Raw genomic sequence first — 16,377 nt, forward strand, 5'->3', positions numbered from 1 at the left:
AGTTTTGGTCTGAGCCTAAAACTCGTATTAAATTAGAATACAAAGATTCAAAGTGAATCGTGTTTTATTTCTTTTCTGTCAAGTGCCCTTAACTTCAACATTTATATCATGTGCAAAACACTGTGGTTAATGGAATTCTTGGGAAAATAAAGAATATATAAGGTGAATTGTCCTGATTTTTCACTGGGAAAGTAATGTCCTAGCAAGGTAAAATAAGAGGCCACCAGCCTTTACGGGTGTGGAGAGAAGGCACTGTAATGAGGGGAAAGAGTCTTTTGGCATGGTTGAGGAGTGAGGTCAGTGTAACCTAGATGTCCCCAGTTTCTCCAGCAAGTAGGGATATTGCTTCTCCCAATGGCATGAATCTGAAACCTCTTCTTATCCTTCACTTCTTATCAAAAGTATTACTGGAACTTTCCTATCATTCATTCCAGTTGGACAATGTATCCTAGTCACTGATCATCCCCAAGCCCGGGCTCCCTTTCAGGGTCGATGCTATAAGTGCACATTTGCAGGCTAAACAGCTGCCTCCCTATTTTCATATGTAGGGACAGAGGCCACTGTCAAAGTCTAAGAAACCCAGAACTACATAACCATATGCAGTGCCCACTTCCCAGGTCTGGCTACTGGCTCATTCTGAGAATAGTGAATAACAATATTTAAGAAAATTTAGTGGTGGCTTAGAAATAGTATCGAAATCACACACACACACACACACACACACACACACACACACACACAAACTTGAAATTAGATATAGGATGTACTGTGTCTCAGATCTCACCACCGGATTCTCTATTAAGTATATGCCTGCCTAGAGCTGGGTGGGCTGCCAAGCAGAGGCCATCCCAGCTCCTTTCAGCAGTGGATCCCCTTAGAACACTTGCAACCAGGGTCCAAATCTTGAAGCTCTGCACAGAGAGGTGCCAAAAAGGAGAGAGATTTCCAGTTTCTCATATATTGTGGAAGGAACTTGTAAAGCACCTCTGTGTGCTGACTACAAGTAAAAGTTGAACAAACTGATAACTAATAACCCGTCTTATATCTATCATAGATGAGACCATAGAGGGGACTGCTACCTTTGGGAAAGAAAGGCCAAGAGGAACGAAAGGGAAGTATAAATTACCTATTTAGAAGCAGAGAGCAAGGGCTTTCATGGGAACCTGTACTGAGATACGAAATCCCAAAGGAGAGTTCAAAGGCTCAGTGTAGACAAATCACATTTTAAAAATCTCAGGGGTGCCCAATGATAGGGAGTGCTGCACCAGGTTTGTGAGTTTTTACCCTCAGATGTTCACTCACATCTTAGCGAGACTTAATCTTGACATTGTCAAGAGAACACCCCTTAACACAGGAGAAAACCATTTGGAAATATCCTACAGCAGTCAACGATTCTTAGCAAGAGCAGGATCAAAATACAGAGTTTTCTAGAGTCTAAACTAATGAGGATATTCAGAACTTATTCTGAGAGAGAAAGAAAAATGCCCTGTTCCAGCCAATCACAGCCAGCTTGTCTCCTCTCCAAAGCAAGAGGATGCTGGATCGCACTGCTGAAGTTCACTGGAAGTGCAAGTTCAATTAAAGGATCAGGCCCACATGTAGATCATCCATGCCATGAGATGGTTTCGCTCCCACACCTTGCCACCGCACCACTAATGGCTGGTCTTACTGGCCATGGTCCACCTTATCCAGTGTATCACATCCATCTGTCAGAAAAAAAATTATAAGGCATATTAATAAGCAAGAGGAAAAAGTTTTCTCTCATAGTTTTATGAGAGAAAGCATCAGAAGTGGGGATGTGAATCTGTTGGACTGTTGGGCTTGGAACTAAAAACAACTGTGTTTTATTTGGAAAGGCTTCTGATGGGTAAAGGAGACTGGATGGGAACAGATGGACCTGCAAACGGACAGAAACTACAATCCAAAAGGAAATACTAGAAATAAAAAGCACTAATGGGAACGGAGAATGTCTTTGCTGGGCAGGGTGTGGCTGGGGATTTGCAGCCTAAGGATAGCTTAGTAGACACTGGCAAAGCTGAGAAATGGGAGGGGATGACGGAAGAAAAATTATCTACAATGTACAAGAACTGTGAAACAATTACAAGAAAACCTTCATAGTTGGGACTATCAGAAGGAAAAGGAAAAGGAAAAGGAAAAGGAAAAGGAAAAGGAAAAGGAAAAGGAAAAGGAAAAGGAAGGATAGAAGCAGTAGATGAGCCCAAAGGGACAGAGAATCCCTGCAAATTAACGTCAGATGCCAGACTTTCTCCCCAAAGATGTATTAGCTTCAAAAGGTACACATTAAAATTTTAAAACCTTGAAAGGAGCCCAAGGACAAAGAGGTCCTATAGAGGAACAAAGTTAAAAACTAGATCCAGCTTCTCAGAGACCATGTAAGCCAAAAAAGGGGGAGTGTACCAATTTAGAATTGAGCAAGTTGCTATGGCTTGCATATGGGTTTCCATGGGTTTGCGTGCTGGAGATGTGGTCCTCCACATGATAGTGCTAAGAAATGGTGGGGTGAAATGGGAAGTCCGTGGGTCGCTGGAGATGCTGTCTTACAATGATTGAAACTGTTCTCAGGAAACATTTGAGTTCACCCTCATGAGAGGGTTATAAAGAGCAAGCCCAGCCACCCAGCCCCTCTGGCTGCCAATACTCACTCCCTGTCATGCACTCTGTTGGTTGTGATGCCACAGTAATGAGATCCTTACCAGAGTCCTGACAATGCTACAGCCACACCCTCTGAAGCTCAAGAACTGTGAGTGAAATGAAACTTTTCTATTTGGAAGTAGTCAGTCTTAGGCATTGCATTATAAAACACAAAACAAAAACAAAACCAGAACTAATAGACCTGTTAAATTAACCTTCAAAAAGAAGACTTTTTGAAGGTTATGAAATGAACAGAAATCCATAGTTTGTTGCTATCTTTCAAGAAACATGAAAGGCCGATCTTACAAGAAACACTGTGGGTTTGTTTTGCTTTGCTTTTGAAAGTTCTTTAAAAGAAGAAAAATTAAATAGACCAGACACCCAGTTCTACATTAAAGAGGAGAGTGCTGGGATTAGAGATATCTGCCTCTGGGACTTCCCTCCCAGTACTGAGAATTGAACTTAGGACCTTACACATGTAGGCAAGTATTCTACAACTGAACTATATCCTCAGCCTTAATTTTTTTTATGGCTTTGACATACAACACTTTGTTCAAAATTATAACAACAATGCATTCTATTGTTTATGTTTATACTTGTGCATATGTTCATGTGTGTATACGTTTGTATGTTCCTGCATAACTTAATGAAAATGACACAGAAACAGAAGGTACACTTAGAGTATTTGATTTCTCAAGGCAACTTTACCCATCTAGTGGTATAGTGTTATTTGAATGCGACACTGAATTTATTAATGATGTACATTTCAACCTCTAGGACAACAACTAACAACTAAAAATATATAATATGTAAAATGAAGAAGAAATAATACAGTAGGCAACAGGGGAAGCAGCTGTTTAAAATGCTCAGTTAGAACTAACTTCCAAGAAGAAGAAATAAAAAAGATTGGAAGATAGGAATCAGGAGAAAGTCACTTGATAGAAAACATTAACAGAATATAGATAACTCTCCAACTGTACCGATAAAAGTCTTTAGTGGCAATGGTCTAGTTACAATAATCAAAAGAAATTTTTGCATGGAATCAAAAGTTACATGTTGTCAAAAAAAAATATCCACTTAAAGTGTAAACTGCATGTGAATCAGAAGCAAATAGGCAGAGATTAATTTGTGGTGCTCAGTCTAATTTAAAAAGCAAAGCAGACCAGAGCAGGAAGTTTGATCAGAGACAAAGATGGGCATCATGTCAAGACAGAACAGTTCATTTTTTAAGAAAAGACAATCCATAATGTACACATGTAACAAGACAGTCAAATTATGTGCAGCAAGAGTTGATTGGACAGACTCACCCACCCGTGCTGTTGGAAACTTTAACATCCTATATCAGAAAAGGATGCGCCCAGATGGCAGAAAATCAGTGAGGCCAGAGTGGAGTTCAACAGCACCATCCATCAGCTACCAAAACACTTCTCCCAGCACAACAGAGAACACATTCTTTTCAACCTTGTAAGGAGCAGGCATTCTGACAGACCATATTCCAGGCCATCAAACACATTTTAACAGATTTGAGAGAACACTAACCATACCGTGTTTTCTCCCAGACCCCAGTGCAATTAAACCAGAAACCAATTAACAAAAAGGAAGAAGATATCATAATATTTGGATACTAAACATACCTCTAAGTGACCTATAAATGAAAGACTACATCTCAAGCTAAATTTGAAATTTGGAAATGAAGGAGAAGTAAAAACACAATTTATCAAAATTGGCCCAATGTACTCAAAACAGTGTATCATTTTGAACATGTTTATTAGAAAAGGAGAGAGCTAGAATTAGTAGTAACTTTCTGCTGTGGGCAACCAGAAAAGATGAACAAATGAGATCCAATATAAATATGGAAAAATAAAAATTGGAAGAGAATTCAAAAAATAGAAAATAGGAAGTCAATAGAGAAAAACAACAAAATTATTTGGAAAGATCCATGAAATCAGATTATATGTGGAGGTAGTTGATCCTGGTTATCAGATTGGTTGGATTAAGAGATAACCCAAGGGGGTAGGAAAGTTTGCTTCTGGTTGTGTCTAAAAGGAGTTTCTGAAAATTATTAACTAAGGGGAAAGACTTGTTCAAAAAATGTTTTATAGAGAAGAGAGCCTGAAAGAATAGTCTGTCCATCTGTCTCTCACTCTCTCTCACTCACTCTCACTCTCTCTCATTCTCTCTCACTGTCTCTCATTCTCTGCTTCCAGGCTACTGTGATATGAGCTGCTTGGCTCCAATATATCATTTTTGTTATGATGCACCAAACCGTCTGAAAACATGAGTCAAAATAGATACTTACTACATCAAAGGAAAACCAGAAGCAAAACAACATGACTACAAATAATCTTTGAAAGGACCATTGAGAAATACCCTGAACACATGATAAACTAAAAGAAATCAGTCAATTCCTTAAAAGATGCAATTAACCATTATCCCCCACCCACCCACATAGGAAGTTCTGACTTGGATAGTTCTACTCTACTTGAGAAATTCAATAAAAAAGTAGAACTTTCCAAACCAGAAAGAATCACCCATAATGGCTCACTGGTAAACTCTACCACAGACTGAAAGAAAAAAATTTAATTCTATAAATTTCTTCAATAGAGAGAAGGAGAGGCAACACTTTCTGATTTATTCCATGAGACTGGCATGTCCTAGTCCTCAAGCTAGAGAGAAATACAGGTGGAGCACCCTTGATCCAAAAATCCCTAATGTTCTGAAATCAGAAACATTTTTGAGTACTGACATGCCCCTCAAGAAGTATGAGAATTTGCGGCATTCTGGATTTGGGAGTTTGGGTTAGGAATGGTTTTATTTAGTTCCATGTAAGTATTCTACAATGTGACATGCTCCGACATCCAAAAAACTAATTGTTCAAAGCATCTCTGATAAAGAATACTCAGTCTATATTGCAAAAGAAAACTCCATCAAAGATCTCCTAAGAGCAGATGCAAGTGACTCCAGAGAAACATACATAGTGACTGACACGTTTATGCAAGAGTTTAACATTCAAGAATCAGGGTAATCCCCTGTATCATAGCAGAGTCATACAATCATATAAATAGATACAAAAGAAAGTGAAAACATCTAATATCTACTCATAATGTTTTACAGCTTGGTTTATTAGGAATAGGAGGAGAATTCTCCACTCACAGAAGGAACTCTTCAAGAACCAGAAACAAACCCAGAGCAAGCAGCATCATATTAATCATTAAAACACTCAAAGATTCCTCACAAGAGCAAGAACAAGGTAATGATGCCCCCTTCGACCCTGGTCTTCCAACCCTCAGCAAGTCCTAAAACAGACAGTAAAAGCAGTAGAAGAATCCAGAGTAGAAAGGAAGAGAGGAAACTGTTCATAGTCGATATGATTATCTATATAGAAAACCAGAAGTGACACAAAGATCCTGGCAAGGGATGTTATCAAATGAGCAGAATGTAAGATTAACATCAAGAGCCACCACTCACAGACTTAGTGAAACAGAAACAGCTTTTGAGAGCAAGAGAGAGTACTATTTACATTGACATTCTATGTTCTGGAAAGTGTAATATCTGTGAGCAAATCTAAGACAACTAGGTACACAATCTACTTGCACAAAATTCAAAATTCAAAATTTTAAGGAGCAGAGAAGCCCATGTTTGTGGCTAAGAGCTGAAATTCTTTCAGGGGTCAGTTCTACACTTGCTCTATGTAGTGTATTCCCAATCAAGAACAAGCAAAGCCTCCTTCTGTAGCTATAAATAACAAATTATATCATTTTTATACAGAGAGGAAAAAAACTCTGGAGAGCTCAAGACAGAAGAACAAAGGTAGAAAACATGCTGTTTAATGTCAAGACTTAGTACATAGCTGAAGGAATGAAGGTGATATACTAGGGAAGAAAAGACAAATCAATTGATGGAACAGAGCAGAAAGGTTGGAAACGTATCCCATTGATACTGTCTACTACAAAGAAGCAATGGCAGTACAATAGAGAATCATCCCAACCAAGACACTGGGGCAACTGCAGAGCCACACCCACAACATCATACATGACTTAGATGACAAATGAGCACACAGGACAACAGTATACACCCCATCCCAGTTTCTACCACAGGTTCTATCAAAAGTCCTGAAATAGGGGTTCAGTGGCAACCTAATCCTAGGAACCAAATTCTGTTCTGCAGGAGCTCCGTCTTTTCTTTTGAACTCTCACCCACATTCCCATAGTAACCCCCTCCTTATTTTTTCCATGTAGACCAGACTTTATTGTCACAATGACTTGTATACCAGACTTTATTGTCACAATGACGTGTATACCACATCAAGCAAAAGAGACCTTTATTTTAAGTTCTTCATTTCTTAAAAGCAAGGAGCCTGTTGAGCACTCTGTCCAATATGGGAAGCGCATGGCAGCCAGAGCCAGAACAGGCTCCCAAGCCCCAGACCACATGGGTTATGCACAAGGAAGACAGTCTCTGAGCAACTGGATCATGCAATAACCAAGTATGTACAAATCTCCACATCATGTTGGGGCCACACCATTGTGTGCGGCAATGCTGGTTGAACTCCAATGTGCCATTGTGTCACCTTTTGGGATCTTCCTTGTACTCTTTATGAACTCCATCTGGGAAGTACAGATAACCAAGTAAATAGTCTACCTGATCAGAGCTCTTGTAACTCAGAAGAAGATTGGAGGTCTTGATGTCCCAATGTTCCTGGATGTTCTCCAGGATATCCAGAATTTGTTTCCCCCCTGTGCACAGAGCATAGGCATAGGGGAAAATATCCTGAACAGAACACAATTAGCTTGTGCTCTAAGATCAAGAATTGACAAATGAGACCTCATAGATTGCAAAGCTTCTGTAAGGCAAAAGTCAGTAGGACAAAAAACGACAACCAACAGATTGGGAAAAGATCTTTACCAACCCTACATCTGATAGAGGGGCTAATATCCAATATATACAAAGAGCTCAAGAAGTTAGACTCCAGAGAATCAAATCACCCCGTTAAAAATGGGGCACAGAGCTAAACAAAGAATTCTCAATTGAGGAATATTGAATGGCTGAGAAGCACCTAAAGAAATGTTCAACATCCTTAGTCATTTGAGAAATGTAAATCAAAACAACCCTGAGATTACACCTCACACCAGTCAGAATGGCTAAGATCAAAAACTCAGAATTCTTTTTTTTTTAATTTTCATTTTTTTAGGTATTTATTTCATTTACATTTCCAATGCTGTCCCAAAAGTTCCCCACCCACCCACTCCCACTTCTTGGCCCTGGCGTTCCCCTGTACTGAGGCAGATAAAGTTTGCACGACCAATGGGCCTCTCTTTCCACTGATGGCCCACTAGGCCATCTTCTGCTACATATGCAGCTAGAGACACGAGCTCTGGGGAGTACTAGTTAGTTCATATTGTTGTTCCACCTATAGGGTTGCAGATCCCTTTAGCTCCTTGGTTACTTTCTCTAGCTCCTCCATTGGGGGCCCTGAATTCTTAAGCTTAGCTGAAAGATAGTTTTCTGAGAAAACCATTGGGCATTTGCTTCATAAATTTTGTGAAGGTCACTCCCAAAGTGGTCCATTACCATAAACCTGTAACTTTTTCCATTTTTATCATGTAGACCAGATCCCCAATACTTAGGGGCACCAAGGTACTTCAGTTTATGTGTATGAATCCATTCCTGAGTTTGCTCTAATTTAGCCCTGATAGAACTTTAATTCAGTGACAAGACATCCATTGTCACTGGGTTCCACTTTCCCAACAGAGGACGCCTCACTGCCAACCTGTTTGGAAGTATTTGTGTCTGCCAGATAGATGCAGTCAAAGCCACCGTGGCCAATAGGCAATCCTAGTTTCCATTGCTTCCTAGCATGTCAGTTATGATCTTTGTGGCGGCAAACTGTTCTGCAAGACGCCTCTTTGTTGGTCCCTGTCTTCCAGCCTGAGCTGCTTTTACGGGGGGGGGGGGGGGGGGGAGGTGGGGGGGGCATCTATTTACATTTCAAATGTTATCTTCTTTCCTGATTTCCCCTCCAAAATCCCCTATCCATTTCCCCCTCCCCCTGCTCACCAACCCACCCATTCTTGCTTCCTGGCCCTGACATTCCCCTACACTGGGCCATAGTGCCTTCACAAGACCAAGGGCCTCTCCTCCCATTGATGACCGACTAGGCCATCCTCTGCTACCTATGCCATGGGTCCCTCCATGTGTATTCTTTGGTTGGTGGTTTAGTCCCTTGGAGCTCTGGGCGGTACTGGTTGGTTCATATTGTTGTTCCTCCTATAGGGCTGCAAACCCCTTCAGCTCCTTGGGTCCTTTCTCTAGCATCTCCATTGGGGACCCTGTGCTTTGTCCAGTGGATGGCTGTCAGCATCCACTTCTGTATTTGTCATGTACTGAAGAGCCTCTCAGGAGAGAACTATATCAGGCTCCTGTCAGCAGGCTCTTGTTGGCATCCACAATAGTGTCTGGGACTGGTAATTATAGATGGATCCGCAGGTGGGACAGTCACTGCATGGCCTTTCCTTCAGTCTCTGTTCCACACTTTGTCTCTGTAAGCCCTCCCATGGGTATTTCATTCCATCCTTCTAAGAAGGATTGAAGTATCTACACTTTGGTCTTTCTTCTTGAGTTTCACATGGTTTGTGAATTGTATTTTGGGTACTCTGAGCTTCTGGGCTAATATCCACTTATCAGTGAGTGCATATCATTTAAGTTCCTTTGTGATTGGGTTACCTCAGGAAGATATCCTCCAGATCCATCCATTTGCCTAAGACTTTCATAAATTCATTTAATAGCTGAGTAGTACTCCATTGTGTAAATACACCACATTTTCTGTATTGATTCCTCTGTTGAGGAACATCTGGGTACTTTTCAGCTTCTGGCTATTATAAATAAGGCCACTATGAACATAGTGGAGCATATTACATCTTCTGGGTATATGCCCAGGAGGTATTGTTGGGTCCTCAGGTAGTGCTATGTCCAATTTTCTGAGGAACTGCCAGGGGTACAGAGCTAAACAAAGAAGTCTCAACTGAGGAATACCAGATGGCTGAGAAGCACCTAAAGAAATGTTCAACATCCTTAGTCATCAAAGAAATGCAAATCAAAACAACTCTGAGATTCCACCTCACACCATTCAGAATGGCTAAGATCAAAAACTCAGGTGACAGCAGATGCTGGTGAGGTGGAAAAAAAGGAACACTCCTCCATTGTTGGTGTGATTGCAAGCTGGTGCAACCACTCTGGAAATCAGTTTGGTGGTTCCTTAGAACATACACAAAGCATTTTCACCAGAGAGGCTAACTTGCTGTCCACAAGTAGTATGAACTTCGCAATCCCCTTTCTAAAAATCATTCTTCCAGTTTTAATAAAAGTTTATTCTTAAGTTCACAAGACAGAGGCCCCAGAAGCCACTGACTTAGGGTGGCTTCAGTGGCTGTTGATTCGTCTGGAGTCTTAGCTCTCTGAGCTTTGCGCAGCTAGGACTATGAAGATCCTTGTATGCAACCCCCCCTCCCCACCGGCTCTGTTTTGTATAGATACTTGGTAAGGCCATCTCTTGGGTCTCCCATTACTCTCCATGTCGTGGGTTTTCCCAGATAAACCTGAGACAATGATTTTTGTAGTTTGATTCAGAAGAGAAGCATCAGAAATTGAAACAAACAAACAAACAAACAAATGGGGATGGTTGTGGCTGTGGAGTAGGAAAGTCATCTTACTAGGAACCAGTGGATGATAACGTGATCAGAGTTGTCCCACCCTGCTGGTGATAAACCATGGTAATTATTTACCACTGCCTATCTTCCATTGCTGGAGACTCTTCTTCAAGGATTGTTAGCTTTCAATACATCTGTCCATTGTTGACTTCATATGACAGATTTAATACTCTGGGGAGCTCCATTGTGAAGCTCTCTGCATACCCATATCAGTAAATGATGATGTCTCACAGGCCAACAAGAGACTTCTGCCCCACAACCTGGACTGGCGTGAGTCCCACCTGGTAGCCAAGCAGCCTCTTACTAGAGAAGCTTCACCGGAAAAAGATTTTGCAGAAATCAATCTGTCTCGTAACCATTATTTTTCATTTATTCTAACTGGCCTCCCCACTCTTTAGCTCCTACTATCTGAATTAGTGTCATTTTATTGCCTTACCAGAGGTTGAATCTACATTGTAAAAATCTCAATAAGAAGTTCTACGAAGGGATCTGAAAGAGAACTTAAATCTAATGGACAGGACAGTTTTCTTCTCTGGAAAAGTCCCCTTCGTTAATTTATAGACTAGTGACAGTAGTGTATCATGAATTAGGAGAGTGACACAGGCCATCCATCTCCTAAGTGTACAGATAATGTCAAGACACTACTGGGTAGAAATGACAAGACATTCGACAAATAAAGTCTCTTTGTGTTTACAATAAAAAATAGCAAGGGACCGAAGTCAATGAGAAAAAAGTTTATTTTTCTCTACTGAAAAATGGAACTGATGGAGCAAACCAGGACCTGGGTAATTTATATACTCTGCAGCCAATACTGGATGGGGAAGCATATGAGCCCAACAATTAAGCCAGGAGACAGATGTTATATGTTACAGAATAATGACACAATTCAAAACGATGCAGGCAGAAAGCTAAAACTGGCCAGTCAGAGTAGAAAGAGCTGAAGGGCCATCTCCACTGACCTGGGTTATTCTTTCTATGTTTGAAAGAAACAGGATCTGAGAAAATCTACCACATGATGACCTAGGAAGAAACACTCCCTGCCTTAGCTTGGTCAAGAACTTCTTCAGAAATAATGTCTCTTCCAAAGTCTGATTGTCCAGGGCTACCTTCTCCAGTCTTTATGCTTCTAGACCTTGTTTATGCTCCCTGTCACTCTGTCCTAGGTCTGGCCTTGACTTTGGAACTAAGGATAAAGCAATGCATTTGCTGACTATATCGGAGATGACAAACACAAGCCTTCTAATTTAGTGGAAAATGAAGAAAGAGGAAGGAAGGAAGGAAGGAAGGAAGGAAGGAAGGAAGGGAGGGAGGGAGGGAGGGAGGGAGGGAGGGAGGAAGGAAGGAAGGAAGGAAGGAAGGGGAGGGGAGGGGAGGGGAGGGGAGGGGAGGGGAGGGGAGGGGAGGGGAGGAGGAGGGAGGAAGAAGAAGGAGGAGCCACAGCTGCTATGGCCACCACTAAAATGGGAGAGTTTTTTATAATATTTATATTATACTTCTCATGTGCTTGGTAGAACTCCCAAGTATGTAAGAAATGTTGAAAGTTGGAGGAGTGCAGTATTCTGTGCTGGGTGATATATATGGCAAGCACCTAGGTGGGTAGTTGATGAATAAACTTTACCTCTGATTATGCCCTCTGGTAATGTTAGGTATCTCCTTTCTTCTCTGTGTGCTAAGTTAGCTTTTTGGATCCTACTAGCTTCATTATGCCAAGGATATATAGGTCATTGAATCCACACCTCGGCATTCTAAATGAGTCAGGCATGAATTAAAGCAATGATCAAGATGTGGAAACCCTAATGCTTAAAAGTCTAGCTGAGCACAGAACTACTGAGCTGCCAGTCCTCGGGCTCACACAGCTGTTCTGTTAAATCATCAACGAACAAGGAGCATCCCCAGACAGCCAAGGAGCCTGCAAGAATTCTGGAGGCAGGGGCATAGTGCCACTTTGTGCTGCCCAGTCACAAGTCTGTAATCTCTGTTAATGAGCTGGGGGAGAAGCTCCCCCCGCCCCCCAGACTGAGTTGGTACCCTGATGGCTTTCTAACAGCCCAGAGGTAGATGTGGGCAAGAAACAACCTTTTCAAACTTCAGGCTTGCTATTTTCTTTCCTGGAAGCTGTATGGGCTTCACCTCTGGGGGCCTGTGGTGACTTTGGAGGGAGAATGGAAGGGGCTGGACACATTTCTTGGTGTCTTTCAGTCTTACAAGGCAAGAACTCTTAGTGCACAGTATGAGACTGGCAAGAATAACTGTTCTCTGGCATCACAATAGAAAATTCTGTCTGTGGGCAGAGCTGCGACTATGCAATGTGCTTCTATGGCCACATTAAAAAATGGGAAATTTTTAGAGCAATTTTAGGCTCGCTGTTAAATTGAAAGGAAGGTTCAGAGACATTTACGTCCTCCTACTCCCTCCACACCTGAATTCTCGCCCTTGTCAACACTTCCCCAGAGTGTTCTAAATTATTAGCCTACATTCCATTATTTCACACTCAGGCTCATTGTTGGTGATGTATAGCTTACAGTTCTAACCCATACACAACAACCTGCATCTACCATTACAGTAACATGCAGAATAACTTGGCTGCCCGAAAGTGCTCCCTGCTACTGCTTTCGGTTTCCACCATACTCATGTCTTCCCTTGAATGTCCAGTGAGTGACAGGCTATGGCAGTTTCAGGCTAGCTTCTTTTACTTAGTAATACTTGTTTGTTTTCCTCCATGTCTGCCCATGGCTCAATTGTTCCTTTTGGGGCCCTGAGCAATATTCTGTTGTCTGTACCACAGCGCTTCTATTTACCTGGAAAAGGACGTCTTGGTTGGCTCCTTCCAAGTTTTGGAAGTTATAATAAACCTGCTGTAAATATTCATATGTAGGTTTCCGTATGCACATTTTTACTTTTTCTTCTTTTTTTTTCTTCCCTTTTTAAATTTCTCAGAGTCCAGGCTGGCCTCAAACTCAATGTGCTGGCTATTTATTTATTTAGTCAACTTGACACAAACTAGAGTCTTCTGGAAAGAGGGAACCTCCTTTGAAAAAAAAAAACCCTCCATCAGACTGGCCTGTAGGCAGGACTATGGGGGACATTTTCCTGATGAGTGTGAAAGGGCCCATCTCATTGCGTGGTGTCAGTGCCACCCTGGGCATCTCATCCTAGGTCACATAAGAACAGTAGATAAGCATGTCATGAAGAGCAAGCCAGTAAGCAGCGTTCTTCCATGGTTTCTGCTTCCCTCTCTGTTCCTGTCCTGCCTTCCTCTGTGATGGAATCTGATTAGGGAATGTAAGCCAAATCAAACTGTCCTTCCTAAGTCAGTTTTGGTCAGTCTCTTTATTACAAAACAGAAAACAAACTAAGATGCTCTGGGCCACTAAGCAAGCATCACCATGCCTGGCTTACCTATTTGCAGTTCCCCCCGGTGAGTAGCCAGCAGCATACTTGCTGGACCATATGGTGTTTATTTACACACTTTCAAAGCAGCCATACCATTTCTACCAGCAAAGAAGGAGGCTTCCTGCTGCCAACAGTCCTCTGGATGGGGCCAATGGCAACAGCAGTTCTCTTTAAATTCACATTTCTCTGGTCATAGCAGGTAGAGAGTATCTTTCTTATGTGCCATCTTTGATTTATCCCTGCCGAGTCTTTGATCCATTTTTAAACTAGACTGTCTCCTACTATTGCTTCTGTATGCTGTAGGCAGCAGTACCTCATCAGACATATCTGTGCATAAATTTTGTCAGTGAAGTCTTCTCATTCACTTGACTATATCTTTTACAGAACAGATATTTTCCATTTTAATGAAAGCTACTATATTGTTACCGCATCCAAGAATTGTGCCTTGGTTGTATCTAGAAAATCACTACTAGACCCAAGGTTACCCAGGGTTATGCAGATATCTTCTGGGACAGGTTTTTATTGTATTCTTCAGTCTATCAGCTCCTTCACTCACATTTTGCAAAGGGTAGAGGATTTTTTTTAGGTTCTTCCATGTAGTGTGTGTATATAGTGTGTATGTATGTAATATGAGGTGTGTATGTTTGTGTGGTTTATGTCCGGGTTTGTGTGTCTTTGTGCATTTGTGTGGTTGTATGTGTTTGTTGTATGTATGTGGTGTATTTGTGTGTGCTGTGTATAGTTCCTTTGTGGTTGTGCAGTTGGGTATGCTGTGTGTCTTTATGTGTTATAGCTACATGTGATGTGTGTGTGTGTGTGTGTGTGTGTGGTGTGTGTGTGTGTGTGTGTGTGTGTGTATGTGTGGTTGCATGTGATTGCATGTATATAGGATGTCCTGGGTAGTATGTCTCTGGTCTGTGTATTATTTATTGTATGTGTTTCTATATGTCACATCTATGTGTGTGATGTGTGTGTGATGTGGTATATATTGTATGTGTATTGGTATGTTGTTCGAGTGAAGTTCAAGTGTTTGTGATTGGTTGAAATCAGGCTGTTTTTCACACACATGCAAAACCACACTGTTAGGTTTTGGTTTGGTTATTTATAGGGTCAGGTTGCAGTTTGTTATATAAAAGTTTGAATGTAGAGATAGACGCAGGCTGGCAGCCTCCTGCCTATTGAAACCAACATGACCCTCTATCTTGCTGCTTCTCCTGAAGCTTAGTAGTAGTAACAAGTATAAGAAACTAGTATGTATACATCGTTCTTCCCACATGTGTGCACACTGTCATGGAAGATCATCCTGAATCGGTTAGCATCAGAAGCTGTTTACAGCCAGCCTCTGAATTCAGTGACAGTGTCATCCCTAGATTGCAAGGACCCTCCTGTGTCTGTTGCTATGACAACTGTCACACACACCCTGCACCTGCGTTACCTGGGTTACCTGCGTTATCTGCATCATCTGCATCACCACCTGCATTACCTATGTCATAGCCCAGATTAAAGACTCGAACCCCGACCCAAAGCTCCCTCTCTCTTCCTTGCTTCTTCCCCTCTGTTATGAAAGACCTCCCAAAGTGAGCACTGTGCTGGCTTAGCATGATCTGTCCAGGAACACACTGTTTTCAGCTAACATATGGTGCCAAAACCCGGGACTCACACATAGCTACTAACTTCTGAGTGATGACCCAGGCAAGTCTAGATCTGACTGCTTATTTGTTATTGATTTTTGTCCTCCAGATGCCAGTAGGGACATTTTAATAACTTCAACACCCAAAGAGTTGCTCTTCACCATCTTGTCCCTACCTACTGGGACATCTCCAGGTCTAATTCACAGTACCCAGCAAATAATATCTCTACATGACTACTTAACTGGCACTTTAAAAACAACTCTCTTGCTCTCTTCTCTTCTCCTCTTGCTCTTGATCCCTTACCCTCTTCCCCCTTTCTCCCCATTACCCTCCTCCCACTCTCTCCATGTGTTCATGTCTAGCCTCTACTCCTCTACCCCCCTCTCTCTCTTTCTCTCTCTCCCCCACCCCCACCTTTCTCTGTCTCTACTACTTCCCCAACTCCCCTCTTCATGCCCTAAATAAATTCTATTCTATACTATACCATCATGTGGCTAGTACTTCTTGGGAAGGGGATGCCTCAGCATGGGCCCACAGAGGCTCTACCCCCTTCTCCCACACAATACTGCACCTCCACCAAACATATTCCTTCCTTCTTTTTTTTTTTTTTATAAAACACAACAGAAACAGTTCAGTGAAAGTGGGGGAAAAATGGGATGGACAGGGTAGTTCATGCTTTTCATCCCAGCACTAAGGAGGTCAAGACAAGGAAATCTCTGTGAGTTTGAGACCAGCTTGGTCTACATAGCCAATTCTAGGCTAGCCAGTGCTACATAGTGAGATAGTGAGACCCTGCCTCAATAGGAAAAGCAAAAACAAAAACAAAATATTGCTTGTAAGGTTTACCACTGACATGGACAGGTTGGGATGAAGCTGTAATTAGAGAAAGCGAACACAGAGTACCATCCACATGCCAGCAACTTCCTGTGCATGCCCTCGTTCACTCAGTTCATGGCACTTCAGCCCAGAGCTCTGTGGTTCCAAATGCACCATGC

At 41.8% G+C, this 16,377-nt stretch overlaps 1 pseudogene; it reads right to left on the reverse strand.

Annotated features, from left to right (window-relative positions):
* Positions 1–7,088: 7,088 nt before the first annotated feature.
* On the reverse strand, positions 7,089–12,990 carry LOC147000156 (serine/threonine-protein kinase VRK1-like; annotated as a pseudogene).
* Positions 12,991–16,377: the final 3,387 nt, after the last annotated feature.

The sequence above is a fragment of the Mus caroli genome, unplaced genomic scaffold (assembly GCF_978045245.1).
Source record: "Mus caroli unplaced genomic scaffold, Mus_caroli_1 scaffold_20, whole genome shotgun sequence".
NCBI lineage: Eukaryota > Metazoa > Chordata > Mammalia > Rodentia > Muridae > Mus > Mus caroli.